At 38.3% G+C, this 26,538-nt stretch overlaps 42 non-coding genes across 42 annotated transcripts; all 42 read right to left on the reverse strand.

The window, feature by feature from the left end:
• Positions 1-325: 325 nt before the first annotated feature.
• Trnav-cac (transfer RNA valine (anticodon CAC)) lies at positions 326-398 on the reverse strand. Its single transcript has one exon. It is a non-coding gene; the product is annotated as a tRNA-Val (tRNA).
• A 530-nt stretch (positions 399-928) lies between these two features.
• Positions 929-1,000, reverse strand: Trnap-ugg (transfer RNA proline (anticodon UGG)). The gene has a single exon. It is a non-coding gene; the product is annotated as a tRNA-Pro (tRNA).
• Positions 1,001-1,333: 333 nt separating this feature from the next.
• Trnap-agg (transfer RNA proline (anticodon AGG)) lies at positions 1,334-1,405 on the reverse strand. Its single transcript has one exon. It is a non-coding gene; the product is annotated as a tRNA-Pro (tRNA).
• A 333-nt stretch (positions 1,406-1,738) lies between these two features.
• Trnav-cac (transfer RNA valine (anticodon CAC)) lies at positions 1,739-1,811 on the reverse strand. Its single transcript has one exon. It is a non-coding gene; the product is annotated as a tRNA-Val (tRNA).
• Positions 1,812-2,341: 530 nt separating this feature from the next.
• Trnap-ugg (transfer RNA proline (anticodon UGG)) lies at positions 2,342-2,413 on the reverse strand. Its single transcript has one exon. It is a non-coding gene; the product is annotated as a tRNA-Pro (tRNA).
• A 333-nt stretch (positions 2,414-2,746) lies between these two features.
• Trnap-agg (transfer RNA proline (anticodon AGG)) lies at positions 2,747-2,818 on the reverse strand. Its single transcript has one exon. It is a non-coding gene; the product is annotated as a tRNA-Pro (tRNA).
• Positions 2,819-3,151: 333 nt separating this feature from the next.
• Trnav-cac (transfer RNA valine (anticodon CAC)) lies at positions 3,152-3,224 on the reverse strand. Its single transcript has one exon. It is a non-coding gene; the product is annotated as a tRNA-Val (tRNA).
• Positions 3,225-3,754: 530 nt separating this feature from the next.
• Positions 3,755-3,826, reverse strand: Trnap-ugg (transfer RNA proline (anticodon UGG)). Its single transcript has one exon. It is a non-coding gene; the product is annotated as a tRNA-Pro (tRNA).
• A 333-nt stretch (positions 3,827-4,159) lies between these two features.
• On the reverse strand, positions 4,160-4,231 carry Trnap-agg (transfer RNA proline (anticodon AGG)). The gene has a single exon. It is a non-coding gene; the product is annotated as a tRNA-Pro (tRNA).
• A 333-nt stretch (positions 4,232-4,564) lies between these two features.
• Positions 4,565-4,637, reverse strand: Trnav-cac (transfer RNA valine (anticodon CAC)). The gene has a single exon. It is a non-coding gene; the product is annotated as a tRNA-Val (tRNA).
• A 530-nt stretch (positions 4,638-5,167) lies between these two features.
• Trnap-ugg (transfer RNA proline (anticodon UGG)) lies at positions 5,168-5,239 on the reverse strand. Its single transcript has one exon. It is a non-coding gene; the product is annotated as a tRNA-Pro (tRNA).
• A 333-nt stretch (positions 5,240-5,572) lies between these two features.
• On the reverse strand, positions 5,573-5,644 carry Trnap-agg (transfer RNA proline (anticodon AGG)). The gene has a single exon. It is a non-coding gene; the product is annotated as a tRNA-Pro (tRNA).
• Positions 5,645-5,977: 333 nt separating this feature from the next.
• Positions 5,978-6,050, reverse strand: Trnav-cac (transfer RNA valine (anticodon CAC)). Its single transcript has one exon. It is a non-coding gene; the product is annotated as a tRNA-Val (tRNA).
• Positions 6,051-6,580: 530 nt separating this feature from the next.
• Positions 6,581-6,652, reverse strand: Trnap-ugg (transfer RNA proline (anticodon UGG)). The gene has a single exon. It is a non-coding gene; the product is annotated as a tRNA-Pro (tRNA).
• A 333-nt stretch (positions 6,653-6,985) lies between these two features.
• Positions 6,986-7,057, reverse strand: Trnap-agg (transfer RNA proline (anticodon AGG)). The gene has a single exon. It is a non-coding gene; the product is annotated as a tRNA-Pro (tRNA).
• Positions 7,058-8,916: 1,859 nt separating this feature from the next.
• On the reverse strand, positions 8,917-8,989 carry Trnav-cac (transfer RNA valine (anticodon CAC)). Its single transcript has one exon. It is a non-coding gene; the product is annotated as a tRNA-Val (tRNA).
• A 530-nt stretch (positions 8,990-9,519) lies between these two features.
• Trnap-ugg (transfer RNA proline (anticodon UGG)) lies at positions 9,520-9,591 on the reverse strand. Its single transcript has one exon. It is a non-coding gene; the product is annotated as a tRNA-Pro (tRNA).
• A 333-nt stretch (positions 9,592-9,924) lies between these two features.
• Trnap-agg (transfer RNA proline (anticodon AGG)) lies at positions 9,925-9,996 on the reverse strand. Its single transcript has one exon. It is a non-coding gene; the product is annotated as a tRNA-Pro (tRNA).
• Positions 9,997-15,457: 5,461 nt separating this feature from the next.
• Positions 15,458-15,530, reverse strand: Trnav-cac (transfer RNA valine (anticodon CAC)). The gene has a single exon. It is a non-coding gene; the product is annotated as a tRNA-Val (tRNA).
• A 530-nt stretch (positions 15,531-16,060) lies between these two features.
• Trnap-ugg (transfer RNA proline (anticodon UGG)) lies at positions 16,061-16,132 on the reverse strand. Its single transcript has one exon. It is a non-coding gene; the product is annotated as a tRNA-Pro (tRNA).
• Positions 16,133-16,465: 333 nt separating this feature from the next.
• On the reverse strand, positions 16,466-16,537 carry Trnap-agg (transfer RNA proline (anticodon AGG)). The gene has a single exon. It is a non-coding gene; the product is annotated as a tRNA-Pro (tRNA).
• Positions 16,538-16,870: 333 nt separating this feature from the next.
• Positions 16,871-16,943, reverse strand: Trnav-cac (transfer RNA valine (anticodon CAC)). Its single transcript has one exon. It is a non-coding gene; the product is annotated as a tRNA-Val (tRNA).
• Positions 16,944-17,473: 530 nt separating this feature from the next.
• Positions 17,474-17,545, reverse strand: Trnap-ugg (transfer RNA proline (anticodon UGG)). The gene has a single exon. It is a non-coding gene; the product is annotated as a tRNA-Pro (tRNA).
• Positions 17,546-17,878: 333 nt separating this feature from the next.
• On the reverse strand, positions 17,879-17,950 carry Trnap-agg (transfer RNA proline (anticodon AGG)). Its single transcript has one exon. It is a non-coding gene; the product is annotated as a tRNA-Pro (tRNA).
• Positions 17,951-18,283: 333 nt separating this feature from the next.
• Trnav-cac (transfer RNA valine (anticodon CAC)) lies at positions 18,284-18,356 on the reverse strand. Its single transcript has one exon. It is a non-coding gene; the product is annotated as a tRNA-Val (tRNA).
• A 530-nt stretch (positions 18,357-18,886) lies between these two features.
• Trnap-ugg (transfer RNA proline (anticodon UGG)) lies at positions 18,887-18,958 on the reverse strand. The gene has a single exon. It is a non-coding gene; the product is annotated as a tRNA-Pro (tRNA).
• Positions 18,959-19,291: 333 nt separating this feature from the next.
• Trnap-agg (transfer RNA proline (anticodon AGG)) lies at positions 19,292-19,363 on the reverse strand. Its single transcript has one exon. It is a non-coding gene; the product is annotated as a tRNA-Pro (tRNA).
• Positions 19,364-19,696: 333 nt separating this feature from the next.
• Trnav-cac (transfer RNA valine (anticodon CAC)) lies at positions 19,697-19,769 on the reverse strand. Its single transcript has one exon. It is a non-coding gene; the product is annotated as a tRNA-Val (tRNA).
• A 530-nt stretch (positions 19,770-20,299) lies between these two features.
• Trnap-ugg (transfer RNA proline (anticodon UGG)) lies at positions 20,300-20,371 on the reverse strand. The gene has a single exon. It is a non-coding gene; the product is annotated as a tRNA-Pro (tRNA).
• Positions 20,372-20,704: 333 nt separating this feature from the next.
• Trnap-agg (transfer RNA proline (anticodon AGG)) lies at positions 20,705-20,776 on the reverse strand. The gene has a single exon. It is a non-coding gene; the product is annotated as a tRNA-Pro (tRNA).
• A 333-nt stretch (positions 20,777-21,109) lies between these two features.
• Positions 21,110-21,182, reverse strand: Trnav-cac (transfer RNA valine (anticodon CAC)). Its single transcript has one exon. It is a non-coding gene; the product is annotated as a tRNA-Val (tRNA).
• Positions 21,183-21,712: 530 nt separating this feature from the next.
• Trnap-ugg (transfer RNA proline (anticodon UGG)) lies at positions 21,713-21,784 on the reverse strand. Its single transcript has one exon. It is a non-coding gene; the product is annotated as a tRNA-Pro (tRNA).
• A 334-nt stretch (positions 21,785-22,118) lies between these two features.
• Trnap-agg (transfer RNA proline (anticodon AGG)) lies at positions 22,119-22,190 on the reverse strand. Its single transcript has one exon. It is a non-coding gene; the product is annotated as a tRNA-Pro (tRNA).
• Positions 22,191-22,523: 333 nt separating this feature from the next.
• Trnav-cac (transfer RNA valine (anticodon CAC)) lies at positions 22,524-22,596 on the reverse strand. Its single transcript has one exon. It is a non-coding gene; the product is annotated as a tRNA-Val (tRNA).
• Positions 22,597-23,126: 530 nt separating this feature from the next.
• Positions 23,127-23,198, reverse strand: Trnap-ugg (transfer RNA proline (anticodon UGG)). The gene has a single exon. It is a non-coding gene; the product is annotated as a tRNA-Pro (tRNA).
• A 333-nt stretch (positions 23,199-23,531) lies between these two features.
• Trnap-agg (transfer RNA proline (anticodon AGG)) lies at positions 23,532-23,603 on the reverse strand. The gene has a single exon. It is a non-coding gene; the product is annotated as a tRNA-Pro (tRNA).
• Positions 23,604-23,936: 333 nt separating this feature from the next.
• Positions 23,937-24,009, reverse strand: Trnav-cac (transfer RNA valine (anticodon CAC)). The gene has a single exon. It is a non-coding gene; the product is annotated as a tRNA-Val (tRNA).
• Positions 24,010-24,539: 530 nt separating this feature from the next.
• On the reverse strand, positions 24,540-24,611 carry Trnap-ugg (transfer RNA proline (anticodon UGG)). The gene has a single exon. It is a non-coding gene; the product is annotated as a tRNA-Pro (tRNA).
• A 333-nt stretch (positions 24,612-24,944) lies between these two features.
• Positions 24,945-25,016, reverse strand: Trnap-agg (transfer RNA proline (anticodon AGG)). Its single transcript has one exon. It is a non-coding gene; the product is annotated as a tRNA-Pro (tRNA).
• Positions 25,017-25,349: 333 nt separating this feature from the next.
• Positions 25,350-25,422, reverse strand: Trnav-cac (transfer RNA valine (anticodon CAC)). Its single transcript has one exon. It is a non-coding gene; the product is annotated as a tRNA-Val (tRNA).
• A 530-nt stretch (positions 25,423-25,952) lies between these two features.
• Positions 25,953-26,024, reverse strand: Trnap-ugg (transfer RNA proline (anticodon UGG)). The gene has a single exon. It is a non-coding gene; the product is annotated as a tRNA-Pro (tRNA).
• Positions 26,025-26,357: 333 nt separating this feature from the next.
• Positions 26,358-26,429, reverse strand: Trnap-agg (transfer RNA proline (anticodon AGG)). The gene has a single exon. It is a non-coding gene; the product is annotated as a tRNA-Pro (tRNA).
• Positions 26,430-26,538: the final 109 nt, after the last annotated feature.

Consider the following 26,538-nt stretch of genomic DNA (forward strand, 5'->3'; position numbering starts at 1 on the left):
TGACTTATGTTTAAATAATAGTTATAAAATTCAGAAATGACATCGCTTGTTGCTATTTTCGTGTTGCCTTGGGTTACTATACGTTTGGCCTCTCTTGCTTTGTTACCTTTGAAATCAGGACGGTAAGTTATTAAAAGTCACCTGCTATAAAGAACTTTGTCTAAGGTTCTTAGCGTAGACGATTTCAAAGATTTTTATAAGAAGTGATATGTTCAATTTAACATGAACGACATGCGTCGGCTGCAAAAGAACACCGAATGAGTAATATCTCTAGGCACTATAATAAGCACAGTTCACGATGATCCGGATTACCCAAAAATTAATATGTTTCCGCTGGGGCTCGAACCCAGGACCTTCCGCGTGTGAAGCGGACGTGATTACCACTACACTACGGAAACAGTTGAAGTAAGTGCGAAGTTTTCCATATTTCAAGCAACGTCCGATTAAAAACTGGTGCAATCAAGATGAATAACACCCGTTCCCGCATGAAACAGGTGCGTTTTCGTGTTAATTTCCACAATTCTCTTGGCATGGGATGGGGTTCACCTTTCTTCTGCACAATCAATTGAAAAGCAGATATTCCTAGCTCTGCCGTCTATATATATGCGTATTCTTCTTATACGCCAGCTAAATCCGATACCGACATTTCCTTCATTGCACAACTTGATGGTGATTATCAAGGTAAGTTGCTTTGCAGCGTGCACATACCAAAATATAACATTCTTCGAAAAAAGTCAAAATCATCGGAATACAAATGTATGTACCAGAATATCAACTCCTCTTTCTCTCCGTTTGACCACTATTCCTCATCAGTGACGGGACAACATGCTGAGCAATTTCTGAGCCAGACTGCTTTGAATGTCAATGGCAGATACAAAAGTATAATTTCATTGAATCCAAACGCCTATAAACCGTTCCAAAAATTAACGGGCTCGTCCGGGATTCGAACCCGGGACCTCTCGCACCCAAAGCGAGAATCATACCCCTAGACCAACGAGCCGCTTGATAGTTGGAGTTACATTTTCCGTATTTAACTATAGAATAAAATTATTCTCCATACGTGGCAAAGGAGTTTACCTGCCAAGATACATATTCGAAATTCTAAGTTGACTAGAAATTCATCTTACATTGGTCGAGATCAAACAATAAAAAAACAACAAAAATTCAAACGATAGCTGTTGTATTGGTGCATGTATTTTTCTCCTACTGAATTCTGTTTTATGCATTCTTATTGACGTTCGAATTAGCGGTGTATTTTCTTTGAATATCCCATCGACTGGTATTGAAAACAGTTTTGAGATTCGCCACGCATTGACAATATGAGGCAAAAATTGGGCTCGTCCGGGATTCGAACCCGGGACCTCTCGCACCCTAAGCGAGAATCATACCCCTAGACCAACGAGCCTGTATAGCTGACTTATGTTTAAATAATAGTTATAAAATTCAGAAATGACATCGCTTGTTGCTATTTTCGTGTTGCCTTGGGTTACTATACGTTTGGCCTCTCTTGCTTTGTTACCTTTGAAATCAGGACGGTAAGTTATTAAAAGTCACCTGCTATAAAGAACTTTGTCTAAGGTTCTTAGCGTAGACGATTTCAAAGATTTTTATAAGAAGTGATATGTTCAATTTAACATGAACGACATGCGTCGGCTGCAAAAGAACACCGAATGAGTAATATCTCTAGGCACTATAATAAGCACAGTTCACGATGATCCGGATTACCCAAAAATTAATATGTTTCCGCTGGGGCTCGAACCCAGGACCTTCCGCGTGTGAAGCGGACGTGATTACCACTACACTACGGAAACAGTTGAAGTAAGTGCGAAGTTTTCCATATTTCAAGCAACGTCCGATTAAAAACTGGTGCAATCAAGATGAATAACACCCGTTCCCGCATGAAACAGGTGCGTTTTCGTGTTAATTTCCACAATTCTCTTGGCATGGGATGGGGTTCACCTTTCTTCTGCACAATCAATTGAAAAGCAGATATTCCTAGCTCTGCCGTCTATATATATGCGTATTCTTCTTATACGCCAGCTAAATCCGATACCGACATTTCCTTCATTGCACAACTTGATGGTGATTATCAAGGTAAGTTGCTTTGCAGCGTGCACATACCAAAATATAACATTCTTCGAAAAAAGTCAAAATCATCGGAATACAAATGTATGTACCAGAATATCAACTCCTCTTTCTCTCCGTTTGACCACTATTCCTCATCAGTGACGGGACAACATGCTGAGCAATTTCTGAGCCAGACTGCTTTGAATGTCAATGGCAGATACAAAAGTATAATTTCATTGAATCCAAACGCCTATAAACCGTTCCAAAAATTAACGGGCTCGTCCGGGATTCGAACCCGGGACCTCTCGCACCCAAAGCGAGAATCATACCCCTAGACCAACGAGCCGCTTGATAGTTGGAGTTACATTTTCCGTATTTAACTATAGAATAAAATTATTCTCCATACGTGGCAAAGGAGTTTACCTGCCAAGATACATATTCGAAATTCTAAGTTGACTAGAAATTCATCTTACATTGGTCGAGATCAAACAATAAAAAAACAACAAAAATTCAAACGATAGCTGTTGTATTGGTGCATGTATTTTTCTCCTACTGAATTCTGTTTTATGCATTCTTATTGACGTTCGAATTAGCGGTGTATTTTCTTTGAATATCCCATCGACTGGTATTGAAAACAGTTTTGAGATTCGCCACGCATTGACAATATGAGGCAAAAATTGGGCTCGTCCGGGATTCGAACCCGGGACCTCTCGCACCCTAAGCGAGAATCATACCCCTAGACCAACGAGCCTGTATAGCTGACTTATGTTTAAATAATAGTTATAAAATTCAGAAATGACATCGCTTGTTGCTATTTTCGTGTTGCCTTGGGTTACTATACGTTTGGCCTCTCTTGCTTTGTTACCTTTGAAATCAGGACGGTAAGTTATTAAAAGTCACCTGCTATAAAGAACTTTGTCTAAGGTTCTTAGCGTAGACGATTTCAAAGATTTTTATAAGAAGTGATATGTTCAATTTAACATGAACGACATGCGTCGGCTGCAAAAGAACACCGAATGAGTAATATCTCTAGGCACTATAATAAGCACAGTTCACGATGATCCGGATTACCCAAAAATTAATATGTTTCCGCTGGGGCTCGAACCCAGGACCTTCCGCGTGTGAAGCGGACGTGATTACCACTACACTACGGAAACAGTTGAAGTAAGTGCGAAGTTTTCCATATTTCAAGCAACGTCCGATTAAAAACTGGTGCAATCAAGATGAATAACACCCGTTCCCGCATGAAACAGGTGCGTTTTCGTGTTAATTTCCACAATTCTCTTGGCATGGGATGGGGTTCACCTTTCTTCTGCACAATCAATTGAAAAGCAGATATTCCTAGCTCTGCCGTCTATATATATGCGTATTCTTCTTATACGCCAGCTAAATCCGATACCGACATTTCTTTCATTGCACAACTTGATGGTGATTATCAAGGTAAGTTGCTTTGCAGCGTGCACATACCAAAATATAACATTCTTCGAAAAAAGTCAAAATCATCGGAATACAAATGTATGTACCAGAATATCAACTCCTCTTTCTCTCCGTTTGACCACTATTCCTCATCAGTGACGGGACAACATGCTGAGCAATTTCTGAGCCAGACTGCTTTGAATGTCAATGGCAGATACAAAAGTATAATTTCATTGAATCCAAACGCCTATAAACCGTTCCAAAAATTAACGGGCTCGTCCGGGATTCGAACCCGGGACCTCTCGCACCCAAAGCGAGAATCATACCCCTAGACCAACGAGCCGCTTGATAGTTGGAGTTACATTTTCCGTATTTAACTATAGAATAAAATTATTCTCCATACGTGGCAAAGGAGTTTACCTGCCAAGATACATATTCGAAATTCTAAGTTGACTAGAAATTCATCTTACATTGGTCGAGATCAAACAATAAAAAAACAACAAAAATTCAAACGATAGCTGTTGTATTGGTGCATGTATTTTTCTCCTACTGAATTCTGTTTTATGCATTCTTATTGACGTTCGAATTAGCGGTGTATTTTCTTTGAATATCCCATCGACTGGTATTGAAAACAGTTTTGAGATTCGCCACGCATTGACAATATGAGGCAAAAATTGGGCTCGTCCGGGATTCGAACCCGGGACCTCTCGCACCCTAAGCGAGAATCATACCCCTAGACCAACGAGCCTGTATAGCTGACTTATGTTTAAATAATAGTTATAAAATTCAGAAATGACATCGCTTGTTGCTATTTTCGTGTTGCCTTGGGTTACTATACGTTTGGCCTCTCTTGCTTTGTTACCTTTGAAATCAGGACGGTAAGTTATTAAAAGTCACCTGCTATAAAGAACTTTGTCTAAGGTTCTTAGCGTAGACGATTTCAAAGATTTTTATAAGAAGTGATATGTTCAATTTAACATGAACGACATGCGTCGGCTGCAAAAGAACACCGAATGAGTAATATCTCTAGGCACTATAATAAGCACAGTTCACGATGATCCGGATTACCCAAAAATTAATATGTTTCCGCTGGGGCTCGAACCCAGGACCTTCCGCGTGTGAAGCGGACGTGATTACCACTACACTACGGAAACAGTTGAAGTAAGTGCGAAGTTTTCCATATTTCAAGCAACGTCCGATTAAAAACTGGTGCAATCAAGATGAATAACACCCGTTCCCACATGAAACAGGTGCGTTTTCGTGTTAATTTCCACAATTCTCTTGGCATGGGATGGGGTTCACCTTTCTTCTGCACAATCAATTGAAAAGCAGATATTCCTAGCTCTGCCGTCTATATATATGCGTATTCTTCTTATACGCCAGCTAAATCCGATACCGACATTTCCTTCATTGCACAACTTGATGGTGATTATCAAGGTAAGTTGCTTTGCAGCGTGCACATACCAAAATATAACATTCTTCGAAAAAAGTCAAAATCATCGGAATACAAATGTATGTACCAGAATATCAACTCCTCTTTCTCTCCGTTTGACCACTATTCCTCATCAGTGACGGGACAACATGCTGAGCAATTTCTGAGCCAGACTGCTTTGAATGTCAATGGCAGATACAAAAGTATAATTTCATTGAATCCAAACGCCTATAAACCGTTCCAAAAATTAACGGGCTCGTCCGGGATTCGAACCCGGGACCTCTCGCACCCAAAGCGAGAATCATACCCCTAGACCAACGAGCCGCTTGATAGTTGGAGTTACATTTTCCGTATTTAACTATAGAATAAAATTATTCTCCATACGTGGCAAAGGAGTTTACCTGCCAAGATACATATTCGAAATTCTAAGTTGACTAGAAATTCATCTTACATTGGTCGAGATCAAACAATAAAAAAACAACAAAAATTCAAACGATAGCTGTTGTATTGGTGCATGTATTTTTCTCCTACTGAATTCTGTTTTATGCATTCTTATTGACGTTCGAATTAGCGGTGTATTTTCTTTGAATATCCCATCGACTGGTATTGAAAACAGTTTTGAGATTCGCCACGCATTGACAATATGAGGCAAAAATTGGGCTCGTCCGGGATTCGAACCCGGGACCTCTCGCACCCTAAGCGAGAATCATACCCCTAGACCAACGAGCCTGTATAGCTGACTTATGTTTAAATAATAGTTATAAAATTCAGAAATGACATCGCTTGTTGCTATTTTCGTGTTGCCTTGGGTTACTATACGTTTGGCCTCTCTTGCTTTGTTACCTTTGAAATCAGGACGGTAAGTTATTAAAAGTCACCTGCTATAAAGAACTTTGTCTAAGGTTCTTAGCGTAGACGATTTCAAAGATTTTTATAAGAAGTGATATGTTCAATTTAACATGAACGACATGCGTCGGCTGCAAAAGAACACCGAATGAGTAATATCTCTAGGCACTATAATAAGCACAGTTCACGATGATCCGGATTACCCAAAAATTAATATGTTTCCGCTGGGGCTCGAACCCAGGACCTTCCGCGTGTGAAGCGGACGTGATTACCACTACACTACGGAAACAGTTGAAGTAAGTGCGAAGTTTTCCATATTTCAAGCAACGTCCGATTAAAAACTGGTGCAATCAAGATGAATAACACCCGTTCCCGCATGAAACAGGTGCGTTTTCGTGTTAATTTCCACAATTCTCTTGGCATGGGATGGGGTTCACCTTTCTTCTGCACAATCAATTGAAAAGCAGATATTCCTAGCTCTGCCGTCTATATATATGCGTATTCTTCTTATACGCCAGCTAAATCCGATACCGACATTTCCTTCATTGCACAACTTGATGGTGATTATCAAGGTAAGTTGCTTTGCAGCGTGCACATACCAAAATATAACATTCTTCGAAAAAAGTCAAAATCATCGGAATACAAATGTATGTACCAGAATATCAACTCCTCTTTCTCTCCGTTTGACCACTATTCCTCATCAGTGACGGGACAACATGCTGAGCAATTTCTGAGCCAGACTGCTTTGAATGTCAATGGCAGATACAAAAGTATAATTTCATTGAATCCAAACGCCTATAAACCGTTCCAAAAATTAACGGGCTCGTCCGGGATTCGAACCCGGGACCTCTCGCACCCAAAGCGAGAATCATACCCCTAGACCAACGAGCCGCTTGATAGTTGGAGTTACATTTTCCGTATTTAACTATAGAATAAAATTATTCTCCATACGTGGCAAAGGAGTTTACCTGCCAAGATACATATTCGAAATTCTAAGTTGACTAGAAATTCATCTTACATTGGTCGAGATCAAACAATAAAAAAACAACAAAAATTCAAACGATAGCTGTTGTATTGGTGCATGTATTTTTCTCCTACTGAATTCTGTTTTATGCATTCTTATTGACGTTCGAATTAGCGGTGTATTTTCTTTGAATATCCCATCGACTGGTATTGAAAACAGTTTTGAGATTCGCCACGCATTGACAATATGAGGCAAAAATTGGGCTCGTCCGGGATTCGAACCCGGGACCTCTCGCACCCTAAGCGAGAATCATACCCCTAGACCAACGAGCCTGTATAGCTGACTTATGTTTAAATAATAGTTATAAAATTCAGAAATGACATCGCTTGCAGTGGCGTAGCTAGGTATTCAGTCAACTGTAGGCACCAATCGGCAGGGGGTCTGGGGACCCCCAGTAAGTCAAGGGCAGAGGGTAGGGGTCTGGGGACCGCTCAAGGCCCCCAGTAGGTCCAGGGCAGAGCCCTGGTAGGGGGTTCAGGGGGGCGAAGCCCCCGACGGAAAACGGTTTTCAGTATTTTAGCTGCAAAATTTTATTACAAAAATATCAAATTTACTGGTTATCGTGATAATTATAATATACATGATGAAAAGTTCGACGAATTATGAATAGTTCACCATAACTGGTCTGGTGAATTATATAACGCAGTACAATCGGAAATATGAAAAAAAAATATTTACAATATGCATTGCCCAGCGTAGATCACCGCTGGGAAAAGTATACCTAACAATATATATGTTCCTGATAAGCGTATCCATTTGATTAAGCAGTACACCCTGTTTGGTATTTTCATACTTATTCCGTTCTAATTGATATATAAGTTTAACTTAATTAACAGTACATATTGTGGCAATCATTTATTTAAAAAGAATAGGCACGTAAACACTGATATTACTATAAAATAAAACTATCCTTTTGGCTAGACAAAAACCATCAATCTTTTGATTCTTAAACCCTAGCCACACAAACACATACACACATAATCGATGCCTAATGCAAAAGTTCTGTTCTGTTCATACTATCGTATCAAAATTCAAGAAATTCGTATTTCTTTATGATTTTTTTTTATCCTATACTGAAAAATCCCTACCTGCTTAGATATTTGAACAATTGTGGTCATTACACGCAGATCTGAGTACTCAAAATTACCAGAAGCTAGTTGATTGATTTTTAAACATCCAGTGTCAAAAATTTATGCCGGTTCAGGACAAAAAAAAAACAAATTTACAATAAATACAACAGGGAGCTAGGTCCTGTAATAGGTGTCGTCCAGGACGAAAGTCTGGAAATTTGAAAATGCCATGCATTGAAAAATGAGGAATTATTGGATAGCAGAAATTTTGCCTTTCAGTAGACCAACTACGAACTCCTCAAATAGTGGCATTCTCTCTACTACTAGGCATCGGATTTAATGTCCCCGTTCTAACCAGACGTGACTGCGTATTTATACATCCTGCACAGCCAAATGGACGACCAACATTGACAAGTCGGGTGAAGACAAAGTGGAAAGCTAATTGAAAACTAACAACAACTAATTAAAAACTCATGTGTCTAAGTTGAGGTTTATTCAAGTTTTTGTTGATAGAAGTGAAATGATCTGAACCAAAGCTCTAGTTTACAGTTTCTATATAAAGTAAAATCATAAAAACATTCAATTCAATCCAATATTCCATTCACTAAGAACGAGAGACTAGTGTACATATGACATTCGACAATTAAAGAGTTTTGACAACTTCACAGCCGTTCATTTAAAAATAACGTTGTTTATTATTTTTTTAAACAAAACAAAAATATTTGAAAAAAAATATGTGTAGGCACGTGCCTAAAGTGCCTAACGGCAGCTACGCCCCTGGCTTGTTGCTATTTTCGTGTTGCCTTGGGTTACTATACGTTTGGCCTCTCTTGCTTTGTTACCTTTGAAATCAGGACGGTAAGTTATTAAAAGTCACCTGCTATAAAGAACTTTGTCTAAGGTTCTTAGCGTAGACGATTTCAAAGATTTTTATAAGAAGTGATATGTTCAATTTAACATGAACGACATGCGTCGGCTGCAAAAGAACACCGAATGAGTAATATCTCTAGGCACTATAATAAGCACAGTTCACGATGATCCGGATTACCCAAAAATTAATATGTTTCCGCTGGGGCTCGAACCCAGGACCTTCCGCGTGTGAAGCGGACGTGATTACCACTACACTACGGAAACAGTTGAAGTAAGTGCGAAGTTTTCCATATTTCAAGCAACGTCCGATTAAAAACTGGTGCAATCAAGATGAATAACACCCGTTCCCGCATGAAACAGGTGCGTTTTCGTGTTAATTTCCACAATTCTCTTGGCATGGGATGGGGTTCACCTTTCTTCTGCACAATCAATTGAAAAGCAGATATTCCTAGCTCTGCCGTCTATATATATGCGTATTCTTCTTATACGCCAGCTAAATCCGATACCGACATTTCCTTCATTGCACAACTTGATGGTGATTATCAAGGTAAGTTGCTTTGCAGCGTGCACATACCAAAATATAACATTCTTCGAAAAAAGTCAAAATCATCGGAATACAAATGTATGTACCAGAATATCAACTCCTCTTTCTCTCCGTTTGACCACTATTCCTCATCAGTGACGGGACAACATGCTGAGCAATTTCTGAGCCAGACTGCTTTGAATGTCAATGGCAGATACAAAAGTATAATTTCATTGAATCCAAACGCCTATAAACCGTTCCAAAAATTAACGGGCTCGTCCGGGATTCGAACCCGGGACCTCTCGCACCCAAAGCGAGAATCATACCCCTAGACCAACGAGCCGCTTGATAGTTGGAGTTACATTTTCCGTATTTAACTATAGAATAAAATTATTCTCCATACGTGGCAAAGGAGTTTACCTGCCAAGATACATATTCGAAATTCTAAGTTGACTAGAAATTCATCTTACATTGGTCGAGATCAAACAATAAAAAAACAACAAAAATTCAAACGATAGCTGTTGTATTGGTGCATGTATTTTTCTCCTACTGAATTCTGTTTTATGCATTCTTATTGACGTTCGAATTAGCGGTGTATTTTCTTTGAATATCCCATCGACTGGTATTGAAAACAGTTTTGAGATTCGCCACGCATTGACAATATGAGGCAAAAATTGGGCTCGTCCGGGATTCGAACCCGGGACCTCTCGCACCCTAAGCGAGAATCATACCCCTAGACCAACGAGCCTGTATAGCTGACTTATGTTTAAATAATAGTTATAAAATTCAGAAATGACATCGCTTGTTGCTATTTTCGTGTTGCCTTGGGTTACTATACGTTTGGCCTCTCTTGCTTTGTTACCTTTGAAATCAGGACGGTAAGTTATTAAAAGTCACCTGCTATAAAGAACTTTGTCTAAGGTTCTTAGTAGTCCAGCCCTGGCCTCAGTGACTTATTTTTTTTTTTTTTTTTTTTTTTGTCACTGAGTCCAGCTCGCCCTCCATTACCTTCAATGGTGCAAGCTCCCGGGTAGATTACCCGGGGACGATAGAGACAATGCCAGAGCGCTCAAGTACGAAAAATGTATCACAAATGGTAAAACTTGATAAAATAAACAAGCTGCATACCTGAAATGCGTGTTCACTATATGGAAACTCATCTTAACAAAAGGAAATCCTTTGCAGTCGGAGCTGTGGACATCTTGTTTACATCAGTAACGCTATATTACGGAACGTGACGTTTCTACGCTATAACGTTAGACGAAACGAATTCAATGTATCGATAAAGATTTTCAACGTTTAAACTCGTAACACGATACCGAATCTCCCGATTTCTAAACTTTTTGGCACACTTGTATTTTGAATCTAGTTACATCAGTATAAGTCATTGTATGCATAAAAACTTTGGTCACCATTTTTGGTCTTGTAATTTTATAGGAAAATCTATTTTTGCGACAAATTCACATATAGCTTTTTATCCATCAACAGAATTTAAAAGGTTGGTTAATCCGAATCCAGTTCCAAATATCCACCACTCATCATAATATATATATGGCTAAAGCTGTAGCCATGTCTGCCAGTCGAGCTCTAAGTTTATTAATTGTTAAATGTAAAGCACATTATGGTTTCTAGCACAGTACCTTTAAAACATTATTTGATACTCTGGTCTGGTCAGTAATAAGCTACGGTGCATCCATTTGGGGCACTCGTTCTTTTTCTTGTATCAACGCTGTCCAGAACAGAGCTATCAGTTTTTTTATAGGTGTTGGCAAGTATACGCCAAATGATGAAATTAACGGGGACATGGGCTAGAACCCTAGTGTAAAACAATGGACATGTGTATTTAGGCATTGGGCAAGATGTAGTGCCATGACCAATGACAGAATAAATTATAAAGTTTTCAAATGGTCACATAAAAATGCTGTAAATAATAAGAAAAACTAGTGTAATAGAGTCATGAAAAAAACTTAAATATTGTAACTTTGATTTATATACTAGTATTGATAGTGTGCTGCATAAAGAAAATTGTTCTACAAATTGAAAATGTTTTATTTAATAAATATATTGCAGAATGGCAAACGAAAATTTTGTAACAGAGTAATGGTAACATGCTTCGTACTTATAAGCGATATAAATCACAATATTGTACAGAGTTATATTTAAAACAAAATATATATCTATTAAATTTAGAAGTGCTTATGCAAAATTTAGATGTGGCATTGCGCCAATTAAAATAGAAACAGGACGTTATGAGAAAAAGCCAATAAACGAAAGATGTTGTTTCATGTGTAAAAACGAAATTGAAGATGAGAAACAGGTAGTTACTTTATGTCCTTTAGATATATGCAGACCTTCGAAATATATTGTATAATGAAGCAGTAAAACATAACGATCAATTTTATAACTTGTCTATTGACGAAAAACTTATTTTTTTACTCAGTAATGAAGGACCTATTAAACTGGTTCCCTGAAAATTATTCTAATTTCAACCCATAAATGTATATGTAAACAATAAACCTGTCAATATAAACAAAACAACGATACCAAGATCGACGCTCGTGACACTTTTTACTTAGTGAAAAACAGATACCCGGAATAAATACACGGTGGAATGAAGTTACGCTAACATATGCACCCTCCATATAAGTAAAACACTCCCCGCAAAAATTCCAGTTTGAAATTGTGCATGTACGACATGTAAGCCGGAATCTGTATTCTGCATGTTATTTTATATCATGTATCATAATGCCAAAACAAGCAACCTGTCATTTCCAAAATAAAACCCGACGATATACGCAGCTTTAGTACAAGCATGCAAGCAGGTATACAATTTAAAAGACTGCCGTCCTAATAGATAAGCCGTATATATGAAACCTATATATATACCCAGTGCAAATTGGACTGCCGAACGGTTAAACAATATGATGGTGCTATTTTATAAGGAATGTGGTGACAATTCATGTATCAGACTAACAGTATCAGTGAATATGCAGTGTAGTGAAATGGTATACTGGTGTTATCAAATGTACCAATGTTAGCAAGCTATCTTGTACGTCAGTTGGTCTTTGGTGGACAATTGTTTCATTGTCAACTATACCACATCTCCTGATTTCATTATGGTTTGATTTTTCTCCAGAAGTTCAATTAGAAGTTTAAGGACTTAAACAAATATGTACTAGGAAACTGAAAAATGTCTATGGTTTTGATGTCGTTAATTGCATAGCCTTTACTATCTTATTGTATATCCCGTATCTACATTTATTCACACAAAGAAACACCAACACTAAAAAAAATCCAGAAACCATATCGGTTCTATAACGGATTTCTTCTGTACAGAACAATGAATTTCAGAGACTGTTTTTACTTGGAATACAGGGAAAGTTATTCAAACAATAACCATGTTTTTTCTCATTCCATCCTGACAAACTAATGTTTGTATGATCATGAGTTTCAACGTCTACTTGTGTTTTGCTTTTTCCTTATTCAATCCGTATTCTTTCAGTCCAATAAATTTCGTTTTTCTATTTTTCCATTGGTGTTTTTTGTGATCATATTCAAACGGATGGGATTAACGATTTTGCATTAATAGGGTTACAATTCCCGGATTTTGATACATCAACCTGAGTTTCTATAAATTAAATTCCTACTTCCAAAACAAAATTTCATAGGGATACGGCGTGCATTATAAATGAGAAGTTTTTGCAAGAATATAAATGAGAAGTTATTGCAAGAATAAAAATAAAGTGTTAAAACTCAGTCCGTAATGCATAAGAAGATATGTTATATATATATATATAGATAAATCTTGCATATGCTTAGGTATCAATAGAATTTTCAAAAATGATATTTTTGAAGGTCAACAATGAGCAGAATATTCCGGGGAAAACGATAAAGCAATCAATGTCTAATAACCGTTACGTTTTGCAACAAATCTGTCGGCACTCTGCATCTAGGGAAATTAACAGTTAAAAATGTCACATAGTTACCAAAACAAAAATATTTTTTATTTTCTAATGATTTCATAATTAAAGAACTTGCTGCATTAACTCGGATGTATGAACGTTTTCTTCGGGTGAAAAAAACCATTCACACCTGTAAAGGAATGTTTTCATAGTAGGCCATATTTTCTAGAACTAAAAAAATAGAATCTATAATATAACTCGAACGATTATTCCGTTTCTTCGTAAATTTTCAGTCAATGACGGGACAATATGAAATCTTTTCATCAACTAATCATTACACTAGCTTTTATTTTTTAACAATTTTTCTATCCGAATGTTAACGGAGATGGTCTGGCCCTGATACGATTTTGGAAACTGGACTTGGAAAATGATTATAATCACCATCCAAAATACTTTATTTTGGTCCATATGTTAATAGCGGGTATGTGTTTCTTTAATTTGAAAGGAAGAAAAATGTATTAAATTGCATTTAATTACAATGTTAAATTGAATACACTAATAAAAGACTTTAAGGGCATACGATACAGTTACAGGGAAGGTAATGACGTTGCTAACGTAAAATGTTTTTTTCGCGACGTCAAACTCTGACATATCGGGAAAAGAGGCATTTTTCGACTGATTTTTATCATTCAAACTGATTTAATTTGAAAACGAGTGCATGGACCCTTATTTTTTAAAACAGCAATTTGTTTCATTTTGCAAGGAGATTATGTGACCCAAATTTTATAAAACTGTAAATAGCGCAATTTTTTTAATTTTGATAAACATGCAGCAAAAAATGACGTTTTTCCCTCTATTCATGAACATTTGATAAATATAGAGTTATTTCGGAATAAAAAATGCATAATTTTTAATGATACTTATAAAATACAGAAATTACCGATTATTTAACAAAAACCATTTTGTGTTTATCTTTTAAAACAAAAAAGTTATGTCTTTCTTTCGAAAAAGAAAAAAAACGGACACAAATCTGAATTTTGAGCAAAGATACAAAATTTCGACCTCATTTTACTCAAAAAGTAGCACATGAAGATATATTTTTTATTACATATTTGATTTAATGAGGTAAAAAATATCCTATATGCAAATTTTCATCAACTTGTAAATACAGGTTCAAAACTGTATCGTATGCCCTTAAGTGAAAAACAATTTCAGACTTATCATTCGTAGCTTAAGAAAAAAAAAAGACTTACCGCGTTAAAGTATTAACAAGAACTTTAAAAAAAATGAGAGAAAATGAAAATCGTCAGTATTAAAGTTGTTCTTCATTTTGTCATAAGTCACATTCAAAAAGGTTGATATATTATATGTTATCGCAGGGAAATGGACAGAGCCGCCTGTTGGCCGTACGGCAACCCCAAATTAAATATTCGGGATTTTTGATGGAATTTCGGGATAAAAAAATTGTTAAAAAAATAAAAGTGTGATGATAAATTAATGAAGAAATTTATTATAATAATTGTCCGGTCATTTACTGAAAGAAACCATGATATGTGGAAAGTTAAAACTGATTAATTTGGTTTGAACTTTCTGTCACTTGCCGGGAACTGAAGAAAAAAAAACACAATCATGCAGTAAACTTCATCTGAACAACAGAAGGTACACATATATAAACATGTTTTAAAGTGTCATAATTTACCAACAGCATTCAGTGCCCTGAGGTCCGCGTTTAAATAGTTTTAGGTGCAAAATAGTTGATTTAACGAGTTAAACGTTGAAAATCTGTATCGATACATTGAATTCGTTTCGTCTAACGTTATAGCGTAGAAACGTCACGTTCCGTAATATAGCGTTACTGATGTAAACAAGATGTCCACAGCTCCAACTGCAAGGGATTTTCTTCTGTTAAGATGAGTTTCCATATAGTGTACTAGCATTTCAGGTATGTAACTTGTTTATTTTATCAAGTTTTACCATTTGTGATACATTTTTCGTACTTGAGCGCTCTGGCATTGTCTCTATCGTCCCCGGGTAATCTACCCGGGAGCTTGCACCATTGAAGGTAATGGAGGGCGAGCTGGACTCAGTGACAACAAAAAAAAAAAAAAAAAAAAAAAATGAGTCACTGAGGCCAGGGCTGGACTAAGGTTCTTAGCGTAGACGATTTCAAAGATTTTTATAAGAAGTGATATGTTCAATTTAACATGAACGACATGCGTCGGCTGCAAAAGAACACCGAATGAGTAATATCTCTAGGCACTATAATAAGCACAGTTCACGATGATCCGGATTACCCAAAAATTAATATGTTTCCGCTGGGGCTCGAACCCAGGACCTTCCGCGTGTGAAGCGGACGTGATTACCACTACACTACGGAAACAGTTGAAGTAAGTGCGAAGTTTTCCATATTTCAAGCAACGTCCGATTAAAAACTGGTGCAATCAAGATGAATAACACCCGTTCCCGCATGAAACAGGTGCGTTTTCGTGTTAATTTCCACAATTCTCTTGGCATGGGATGGGGTTCACCTTTCTTCTGCACAATCAATTGAAAAGCAGATATTCCTAGCTCTGCCGTCTATATATATGCGTATTCTTCTTATACGCCAGCTAAATCCGATACCGACATTTCCTTCATTGCACAACTTGATGGTGATTATCAAGGTAAGTTGCTTTGCAGCGTGCACATACCAAAATATAACATTCTTCGAAAAAAGTCAAAATCATCGGAATACAAATGTATGTACCAGAATATCAACTCCTCTTTCTCTCCGTTTGACCACTATTCCTCATCAGTGACGGGACAACATGCTGAGCAATTTCTGAGCCAGACTGCTTTGAATGTCAATGGCAGATACAAAAGTATAATTTCATTGAATCCAAACGCCTATAAACCGTTCCAAAAATTAACGGGCTCGTCCGGGATTCGAACCCGGGACCTCTCGCACCCAAAGCGAGAATCATACCCCTAGACCAACGAGCCGCTTGATAGTTGGAGTTACATTTTCCGTATTTAACTATAGAATAAAATTATTCTCCATACGTGGCAAAGGAGTTTACCTGCCAAGATACATATTCGAAATTCTAAGTTGACTAGAAATTCATCTTACATTGGTCGAGATCAAACAATAAAAAAACAACAAAAATTCAAACGATAGCTGTTGTATTGGTGCATGTATTTTTCTCCTACTGAATTCTGTTTTATGCATTCTTATTGACGTTCGAATTAGCGGTGTATTTTCTTTGAATATCCCATCGACTGGTATTGAAAACAGTTTTGAGATTCGCCACGCATTGACAATATGAGGCAAAAATTGGGCTCGTCCGGGATTCGAACCCGGGACCTCTCGCACCCTAAGCGAGAATCATACCCCTAGACCAACGAGCCTGTATAGCTGACTTATGTTTAAATAATAGTTATAAAATTCAGAAATGACATCGCTTGTTGCTATTTTCGTGTTGCCTTGGGTTACTATACGTTTGGCCTCTCTTGCTTTGTTACCTTTGAAATCAGGACGGTAAGTTATTAAAAGTCACCTGCTATAAAGAACTTTGTCTAAGGTTCTTAGCGTAGACGATTTCAAAGATTTTTATAAGAAGTGATATGTTCAATTTAACATGAACGACATGCGTCGGCTGCAAAAGAACACCGAATGAGTAATATCTCTAGGCACTATAATAAGCACAGTTCACGATGATCCGGATTACCCAAAAATTAATATGTTTCCGCTGGGGCTCGAACCCAGGACCTTCCGCGTGTGAAGCGGACGTGATTACCACTACACTACGGAAACAGTTGAAGTAAGTGCGAAGTTTTCCATATTTCAAGCAACGTCCGATTAAAAACTGGTGCAATCAAGATGAATAACACCCGTTCCCGCATGAAACAGGTGCGTTTTCGTGTTAATTTCCACAATTCTCTTGGCATGGGATGGGGTTCACCTTTCTTCTGCACAATCAATTGAAAAGCAGATATTCCTAGCTCTGCCGTCTATATATATGCGTATTCTTCTTATACGCCAGCTAAATCCGATACCGACATTTCCTTCATTGCACAACTTGATGGTGATTATCAAGGTAAGTTGCTTTGCAGCGTGCACATACCAAAATATAACATTCTTCGAAAAAAGTCAAAATCATCGGAATACAAATGTATGTACCAGAATATCAACTCCTCTTTCTCTCCGTTTGACCACTATTCCTCATCAGTGACGGGACAACATGCTGAGCAATTTCTGAGCCAGACTGCTTTGAATGTCAATGGCAGATACAAAAGTATAATTTCATTGAATCCAAACGCCTATAAACCGTTCCAAAAATTAACGGGCTCGTCCGGGATTCGAACCCGGGACCTCTCGCACCCAAAGCGAGAATCATACCCCTAGACCAACGAGCCGCTTGATAGTTGGAGTTACATTTTCCGTATTTAACTATAGAATAAAATTATTCTCCATACGTGGCAAAGGAGTTTACCTGCCAAGATACATATTCGAAATTCTAAGTTGACTAGAAATTCATCTTACATTGGTCGAGATCAAACAATAAAAAAACAACAAAAATTCAAACGATAGCTGTTGTATTGGTGCATGTATTTTTCTCCTACTGAATTCTGTTTTATGCATTCTTATTGACGTTCGAATTAGCGGTGTATTTTCTTTGAATATCCCATCGACTGGTATTGAAAACAGTTTTGAGATTCGCCACGCATTGACAATATGAGGCAAAAATTGGGCTCGTCCGGGATTCGAACCCGGGACCTCTCGCACCCTAAGCGAGAATCATACCCCTAGACCAACGAGCCTGTATAGCTGACTTATGTTTAAATAATAGTTATAAAATTCAGAAATGACATCGCTTGTTGCTATTTTCGTGTTGCCTTGGGTTACTATACGTTTGGCCTCTCTTGCTTTGTTACCTTTGAAATCAGGACGGTAAGTTATTAAAAGTCACCTGCTATAAAGAACTTTGTCTAAGGTTCTTAGCGTAGACGATTTCAAAGATTTTTATAAGAAGTGATATGTTCAATTTAACATGAACGACATGCGTCGGCTGCAAAAGAACACCGAATGAGTAATATCTCTAGGCACTATAATAAGCACAGTTCACGATGATCCGGATTACCCAAAAATTAATATGTTTCCGCTGGGGCTCGAACCCAGGACCTTCCGCGTGTGAAGCGGACGTGATTACCACTACACTACGGAAACAGTTGAAGTAAGTGCGAAGTTTTCCATATTTCAAGCAACGTCCGATTAAAAACTGGTGCAATCAAGATGAATAACACCCGTTCCCGCATGAAACAGGTGCGTTTTCGTGTTAATTTCCACAATTCTCTTGGCATGGGATGGGGTTCACCTTTCTTCTGCACAATCAATTGAAAAGCAGATATTCCTAGCTCTGCCGTCTATATATATGCGTATTCTTCTTATACGCCAGCTAAATCCGATACCGACATTTCCTTCATTGCACAACTTGATGGTGATTATCAAGGTAAGTTGCTTTGCAGCGTGCACATACCAAAATATAACATTCTTCGAAAAAAGTCAAAATCATCGGAATACAAATGTATGTACCAGAATATCAACTCCTCTTTCTCTCCGTTTGACCACTATTCCTCATCAGTGACGGGACAACATGCTGAGCAATTTCTGAGCCAGACTGCTTTGAATGTCAATGGCAGATACAAAAGTATAATTTCATTGAATCCAAACGCCTATAAACCGTTCCAAAAATTAACGGGCTCGTCCGGGATTCGAACCCGGGACCTCTCGCACCCAAAGCGAGAATCATACCCCTAGACCAACGAGCCGCTTGATAGTTGGAGTTACATTTTCCGTATTTAACTATAGAATAAAATTATTCTCCATACGTGGCAAAGGAGTTTACCTGCCAAGATACATATTCGAAATTCTAAGTTGACTAGAAATTCATCTTACATTGGTCGAGATCAAACAATAAAAAAACAACAAAAATTCAAACGATAGCTGTTGTATTGGTGCATGTATTTTTCTCCTACTGAATTCTGTTTTATGCATTCTTATTGACGTTCGAATTAGCGGTGTATTTTCTTTGAATATCCCATCGACTGGTATTGAAAACAGTTTTGAGATTCGCCACGCATTGACAATATGAGGCAAAAATTGGGCTCGTCCGGGATTCGAACCCGGGACCTCTCGCACCCTAAGCGAGAATCATACCCCTAGACCAACGAGCCTGTATAGCTGACTTATGTTTAAATAATAGTTATAAAATTCAGAAATGACATCGCTTGTTGCTATTTTCGTGTTGCCTTGGGTTACTATACGTTTGGCCTCTCTTGCTTTGTTACCTTTGAAATCAGGACGGTAAGTTATTAAAAGTCACCTGCTATAAAGAACTTTGTCTAAGGTTCTTAGCGTAGACGATTTCAAAGATTTTTATAAGAAGTGATATGTTCAATTTAACATGAACGACATGCGTCGGCTGCAAAAGAACACCGAATGAGTAATATCTCTAGGCACTATAATAAGCACAGTTCACGATGATCCGGATTACCCAAAAATTAATATGTTTCCGCTGGGGCTCGAACCCAGGACCTTCCGCGTGTGAAGCGGACGTGATTACCACTACACTACGGAAACAGTTGAAGTAAGTGCGAAGTTTTCCATATTTCAAGCAACGTCCGATTAAAAACTGGTGCAATCAAGATGAATAACACCCGTTCCCGCATGAAACAGGTGCGTTTTCGTGTTAATTTCCACAATTCTCTTGGCATGGGATGGGGTTCACCTTTCTTCTGCACAATCAATTGAAAAGCAGATATTCCTAGCTCTGCCGTCTATATATATGCGTATTCTTCTTATACGCCAGCTAAATCCGATACCGACATTTCCTTCATTGCACAACTTGATGGTGATTATCAAGGTAAGTTGCTTTGCAGCGTGCACATACCAAAATATAACATTCTTCGAAAAAAGTCAAAATCATCGGAATACAAATGTATGTACCAGAATATCAACTCCTCTTTCTCTCCGTTTGACCACTATTCCTCATCAGTGACGGGACAACATGCTGAGCAATTTCTGAGCCAGACTGCTTTGAATGTCAATGGCAGATACAAAAGTATAATTTCATTGAATCCAAACGCCTATAAACCGTTCCAAAAATTAACGGGCTCGTCCGGGATTCGAACCCGGGACCTCTCGCACCCAAAGCGAGAATCATACCCCTAGACCAACGAGCCGCTTGATAGTTGGAGTTACATTTTCCGTATTTAACTATAGAATAAAATTATTCTCCATACGTGGCAAAGGAGTTTACCTGCCAAGATACATATTCGAAATTCTAAGTTGACTAGAAATTCATCTTACATTGGTCGAGATTAAACAATAAAAAAACAACAAAAATTCAAACGATAGCTGTTGTATTGGTGCATGTATTTTTCTCCTACTGAATTCTGTTTTATGCATTCTTATTGACGTTCGAATTAGCGGTGTATTTTCTTTGAATATCCCATCGACTGGTATTGAAAACAGTTTTGAGATTCGCCACGCATTGACAATATGAGGCAAAAATTGGGCTCGTCCGGGATTCGAACCCGGGACCTCTCGCACCCTAAGCGAGAATCATACCCCTAGACCAACGAGCCTGTATAGCTGACTTATGTTTAAATAATAGTTATAAAATTCAGAAATGACATCGCTTGTTGCTATTTTCGTGTTGCCTTGGGTTACTATACGTTTGGCCTCTCTTGCTTTGTTACCTTTGAAATCAGGACGGTAAGTTATTAAAAGTCACCTGCTATAAAGAACTTTGTCTAAGGTTCTTAGCGTAGACGATTTCAAAGATTTTTATAAGAAGTGATATGTTCAATTTAACATGAACGACATGCGTCGGCTGCAAAAGAACACCGAATGAGTAATATCTCTAGGCACTATAATAAGCACAGTTCACGATGATCCGGATTACCCAAAAATTAATATGTTTCCGCTGGGGCTCGAACCCAGGACCTTCCGCGTGTGAAGCGGACGTGATTACCACTACACTACGGAAACAGTTGAAGTAAGTGCGAAGTTTTCCATATTTCAAGCAACGTCCGATTAAAAACTGGTGCAATCAAGATGAATAACACCCGTTCCCGCATGAAACAGGTGCGTTTTCGTGTTAATTTCCACAATTCTCTTGGCATGGGATGGGGTTCACCTTTCTTCTGCACAATCAATTGAAAAGCAGATATTCCTAGCTCTGCCGTCTATATATATGCGTATTCTTCTTATACGCCAGCTAAATCCGATACCGACATTTCCTTCATTGCACAACTTGATGGTGATTATCAAGGTAAGTTGCTTTGCAGCGTGCACATACCAAAATATAACATTCTTCGAAAAAAGTCAAAATCATCGGAATACAAATGTATGTACCAGAATATCAACTCCTCTTTCTCTCCGTTTGACCACTATTCCTCATCAGTGACGGGACAACATGCTGAGCAATTTCTGAGCCAGACTGCTTTGAATGTCAATGGCAGATACAAAAGTATAATTTCATTGAATCCAAACGCCTATAAACCGTTCCAAAAATTAACGGGCTCGTCCGGGATTCGAACCCGGGACCTCTCGCACCCAAAGCGAGAATCATACCCCTAGACCAACGAGCCGCTTGATAGTTGGAGTTACATTTTCCGTATTTAACTATAGAATAAAATTATTCTCCATACGTGGCAAAGGAGTTTACCTGCCAAGATACATATTCGAAATTCTAAGTTGACTAGAAATTCATCTTACATTGGTCGAGATCAAACAATAAAAAAAACAACAAAAATTCAAACGATAGCTGTTGTATTGGTGCATGTATTTTTCTCCTACTGAATTCTGTTTTATGCATTCTTATTGACGTTCGAATTAGCGGTGTATTTTCTTTGAATATCCCATCGACTGGTATTGAAAACAGTTTTGAGATTCGCCACGCATTGACAATATGAGGCAAAAATTGGGCTCGTCCGGGATTCGAACCCGGGACCTCTCGCACCCTAAGCGAGAATCATACCCCTAGACCAACGAGCCTGTATAGCTGACTTATGTTTAAATAATAGTTATAAAATTCAGAAATGACATCGCTTGTTGCTATTTTCGTGTTGCCTTGGGTTACTATACGTTTGGCCTCTCTTGCTTTGTTACCTTTGAAATCAGGACGGTAAGTTATTAAAAGTCACCTGCTATAAAGAACTTTGTCTAAGGTTCTTAGCGTAGACGATTTCAAAGATTTTTATAAGAAGTGATATGTTCAATTTAACATGAACGACATGCGTCGGCTGCAAAAGAACACCGAATGAGTAATATCTCTAGGCACTATAATAAGCACAGTTCACGATGATCCGGATTACCCAAAAATTAATATGTTTCCGCTGGGGCTCGAACCCAGGACCTTCCGCGTGTGAAGCGGACGTGATTACCACTACACTACGGAAACAGTTGAAGTAAGTGCGAAGTTTTCCATATTTCAAGCAACGTCCGATTAAAAACTGGTGCAATCAAGATGAATAACACCCGTTCCCGCATGAAACAGGTGCGTTTTCGTGTTAATTTCCACAATTCTCTTGGCATGGGATGGGGTTCACCTTTCTTCTGCACAATCAATTGAAAAGCAGATATTCCTAGCTCTGCCGTCTATATATATGCGTATTCTTCTTATACGCCAGCTAAATCCGATACCGACATTTCCTTCATTGCACAACTTGATGGTGATTATCAAGGTAAGTTGCTTTGCAGCGTGCACATACCAAAATATAACATTCTTCGAAAAAAGTCAAAATCATCGGAATACAAATGTATGTACCAGAATATCAACTCCTCTTTCTCTCCGTTTGACCACTATTCCTCATCAGTGACGGGACAACATGCTGAGCAATTTCTGAGCCAGACTGCTTTGAATGTCAATGGCAGATACAAAAGTATAATTTCATTGAATCCAAACGCCTATAAACCGTTCCAAAAATTAACGGGCTCGTCCGGGATTCGAACCCGGGACCTCTCGCACCCAAAGCGAGAATCATACCCCTAGACCAACGAGCCGCTTGATAGTTGGAGTTACATTTTCCGTATTTAACTATAGAATAAAATTATTCTCCATACGTGGCAAAGGAGTTTACCTGCCAAGATACATATTCGAAATTCTAAGTTGACTAGAAATTCATCTTACATTGGTCGAGATTAAACAATAAAAAAACAACAAAAATTCAAACGATAGCTGTTGTATTGGTGCATGTATTTTTCTCCTACTGAATTCTGTTTTATGCATTCTTATTGACGTTCGAATTAGCGGTGTATTTTCTTTGAATATCCCATCGACTGGTATTGAAAACAGTTTTGAGATTCGCCACGCATTGACAATATGAGGCAAAAATTGGGCTCGTCCGGGATTCGAACCCGGGACCTCTCGCACCCTAAGCGAGAATCATACCCCTAGACCAACGAGCCTGTATAGCTGACTTATGTTTAAATAATAGTTATAAAATTCAGAAATGACATCGCTTGTTGCTATTTTCGTGTTGCCTTGGGTTACTATACGTTTGGCCTCTCTTGCTTTGTTACCTTTGAAATCAGGACGGTAAGTTATTAAAAGTCACCTGCTATAAAGAACTTTGTCTAAGGTTCTTAGCGTAGACGATTTCAAAGATTTTTATAAGAAGTGATATGTTCAATTTAACATGAACGACATGCGTCGGCTGCAAAAGAACACCGAATGAGTAATATCTCTAGGCACTATAATAAGCACAGTTCACGATGATCCGGATTACCCAAAAATTAATATGTTTCCGCTGGGGCTCGAACCCAGGACCTTCCGCGTGTGAAGCGGACGTGATTACCACTACACTACGGAAACAGTTGAAGTAAGTGCGAAGTTTTCCATATTTCAAGCAACGTCCGATTAAAAACTGGTGCAATCAAGATGAATAACACCCGTTCCCGCATGAAACAGGTGCGTTTTCGTGTTAATTTCCACAATTCTCTTGGCATGGGATGGGGTTCACCTTTCTTCTGCACAATCAATTGAAAAGCAGATATTCCTAGCTCTGCCGTCTATATATATGCGTATTCTTCTTATACGCCAGCTAAATCCGATACCGACATTTCCTTCATTGCACAACTTGATGGTGATTATCAAGGTAAGTTGCTTTGCAGCGTGCACATACCAAAATATAACATTCTTCGAAAAAAGTCAAAATCATCGGAATACAAATGTATGTACCAGAATATCAACTCCTCTTTCTCTCCGTTTGACCACTATTCCTCATCAGTGACGGGACAACATGCTGAGCAATTTCTGAGCCAGACTGCTTTGAATGTCAATGGCAGATACAAAAGTATAATTTCATTGAATCCAAACGCCTATAAACCGTTCCAAAAATTAACGGGCTCGTCCGGGATTCGAACCCGGGACCTCTCGCACCCAAAGCGAGAATCATACCCCTAGACCAACGAGCCGCTTGATAGTTGGAGTTACATTTTCCGTATTTAACTATAGAATAAAATTATTCTCCATACGTGGCAAAGGAGTTTACCTGCCAAGATACATATTCGAAATTCTAAGTTGACTAGAAATTCATCTTACATTGGTCGAGATTAAACAATAAAAAAACAACAAAAATTCAAACGATAGCTGTTGTATTGGTGCATGTATTTTTCTCCTACTGAATTCTGTTTTATGCATTCTTATTGACGTTCGAATTAGCGGTGTATTTTCTTTGAATATCCCATCGACTGGTATTGAAAACAGTTTTGAGATTCGCCACGCATTGACAATATGAGGCAAAAATTGGGCTCGTCCGGGATTCGAACCCGGGACCTCTCGCACCCTAAGCGAGAATCATACCCCTAGACCAACGAGCCTGTATAGCTGACTTATGTTTAAATAATAGTTATAAAATTCAGAAATGACATCGCTTGTTGCTATTTTCGTGTTGCCTTGGGTTACTATACGTTTGGCCTCTCTTGCTTTGTTACCTTTGAAATCAGGACGGTAAGTTATTAAAAGTCACCTGCTATAAAGAACTTTGTCTAAGGTTCTTAGCGTAGACGATTTCAAAGATTTTTATAAGAAGTGATATGTTCAATTTAACATGAACGACATGCGTCGGCTGCAAAAGAACACCGAATGAGTAATATCTCTAGGCACTATAATAAGCACAGTTCACGATGATCCGGATTACCCAAAAATTAATATGTTTCCGCTGGGGCTCGAACCCAGGACCTTCCGCGTGTGAAGCGGACGTGATTACCACTACACTACGGAAACAGTTGAAGTAAGTGCGAAGTTTTCCATATTTCAAGCAACGTCCGATTAAAAACTGGTGCAATCAAGATGAATAACACCCGTTCCCGCATGAAACAGGTGCGTTTTCGTGTTAATTTCCACAATTCTCTTGGCATGGGATGGGGTTCACCTTTCTTCTGCACAATCAATTGAAAAGCAGATATTCCTAGCTCTGCCGTCTATATATATGCGTATTCTTCTTATACGCCAGCTAAATCCGATACCGACATTTCCTTCATTGCACAACTTGATGGTGATTATCAAGGTAAGTTGCTTTGCAGCGTGCACATACCAAAATATAACATTCTTCGAAAAAAGTCAAAATCATCGGAATACAAATGTATGTACCAGAATATCAACTCCTCTTTCTCTCCGTTTGACCACTATTCCTCATCAGTGACGGGACAACATGCTGAGCAATTTCTGAGCCAGACTGCTTTGAATGTCAATGGCAGATACAAAAGTATAATTTCATTGAATCCAAACGCCTATAAACCGTTCCAAAAATTAACGGGCTCGTCCGGGATTCGAACCCGGGACCTCTCGCACCCAAAGCGAGAATCATACCCCTAGACCAACGAGCCGCTTGATAGTTGGAGTTACATTTTCCGTATTTAACTATAGAATAAAATTATTCTCCATACGTGGCAAAGGAGTTTACCTGCCAAGATACATATTCGAAATTCTAAGTTGACTAGAAATTCATCTTACATTGGTCGAGATTAAACAATAAAAAAACAACAAAAATTCAAACGATAGCTGTTGTATTGGTGCATGTATTTTTCTCCTACTGAATTCTGTTTTATGCATTCTTATTGACGTTCGAATTAGCGGTGTATTTTCTTTGAATATCCCATCGACTGGTATTGAAAACAGTTTTGAGATTCGCCACGCATTGACAATATGAGGCAAAAATTGGGCTCGTCCGGGATTCGAACCCGGGACCTCTCGCACCCTAAGCGAGAATCATACCCCTAGACCAACGAGCCTGTATAGCTGACTTATGTTTAAATAATAGTTATAAAATTCAGAAATGACATCGCTTGTTGCTATTTTCGTGTTGCCTTGGGTTACTATACGTTTGGCCTCTCTTGCTTT

This window comes from Mytilus galloprovincialis, unplaced genomic scaffold, assembly GCF_965363235.1.
Source record: "Mytilus galloprovincialis unplaced genomic scaffold, xbMytGall1.hap1.1 HAP1_SCAFFOLD_126, whole genome shotgun sequence".
NCBI classification, from domain to species: Eukaryota; Metazoa; Mollusca; class Bivalvia; order Mytilida; family Mytilidae; genus Mytilus; species Mytilus galloprovincialis.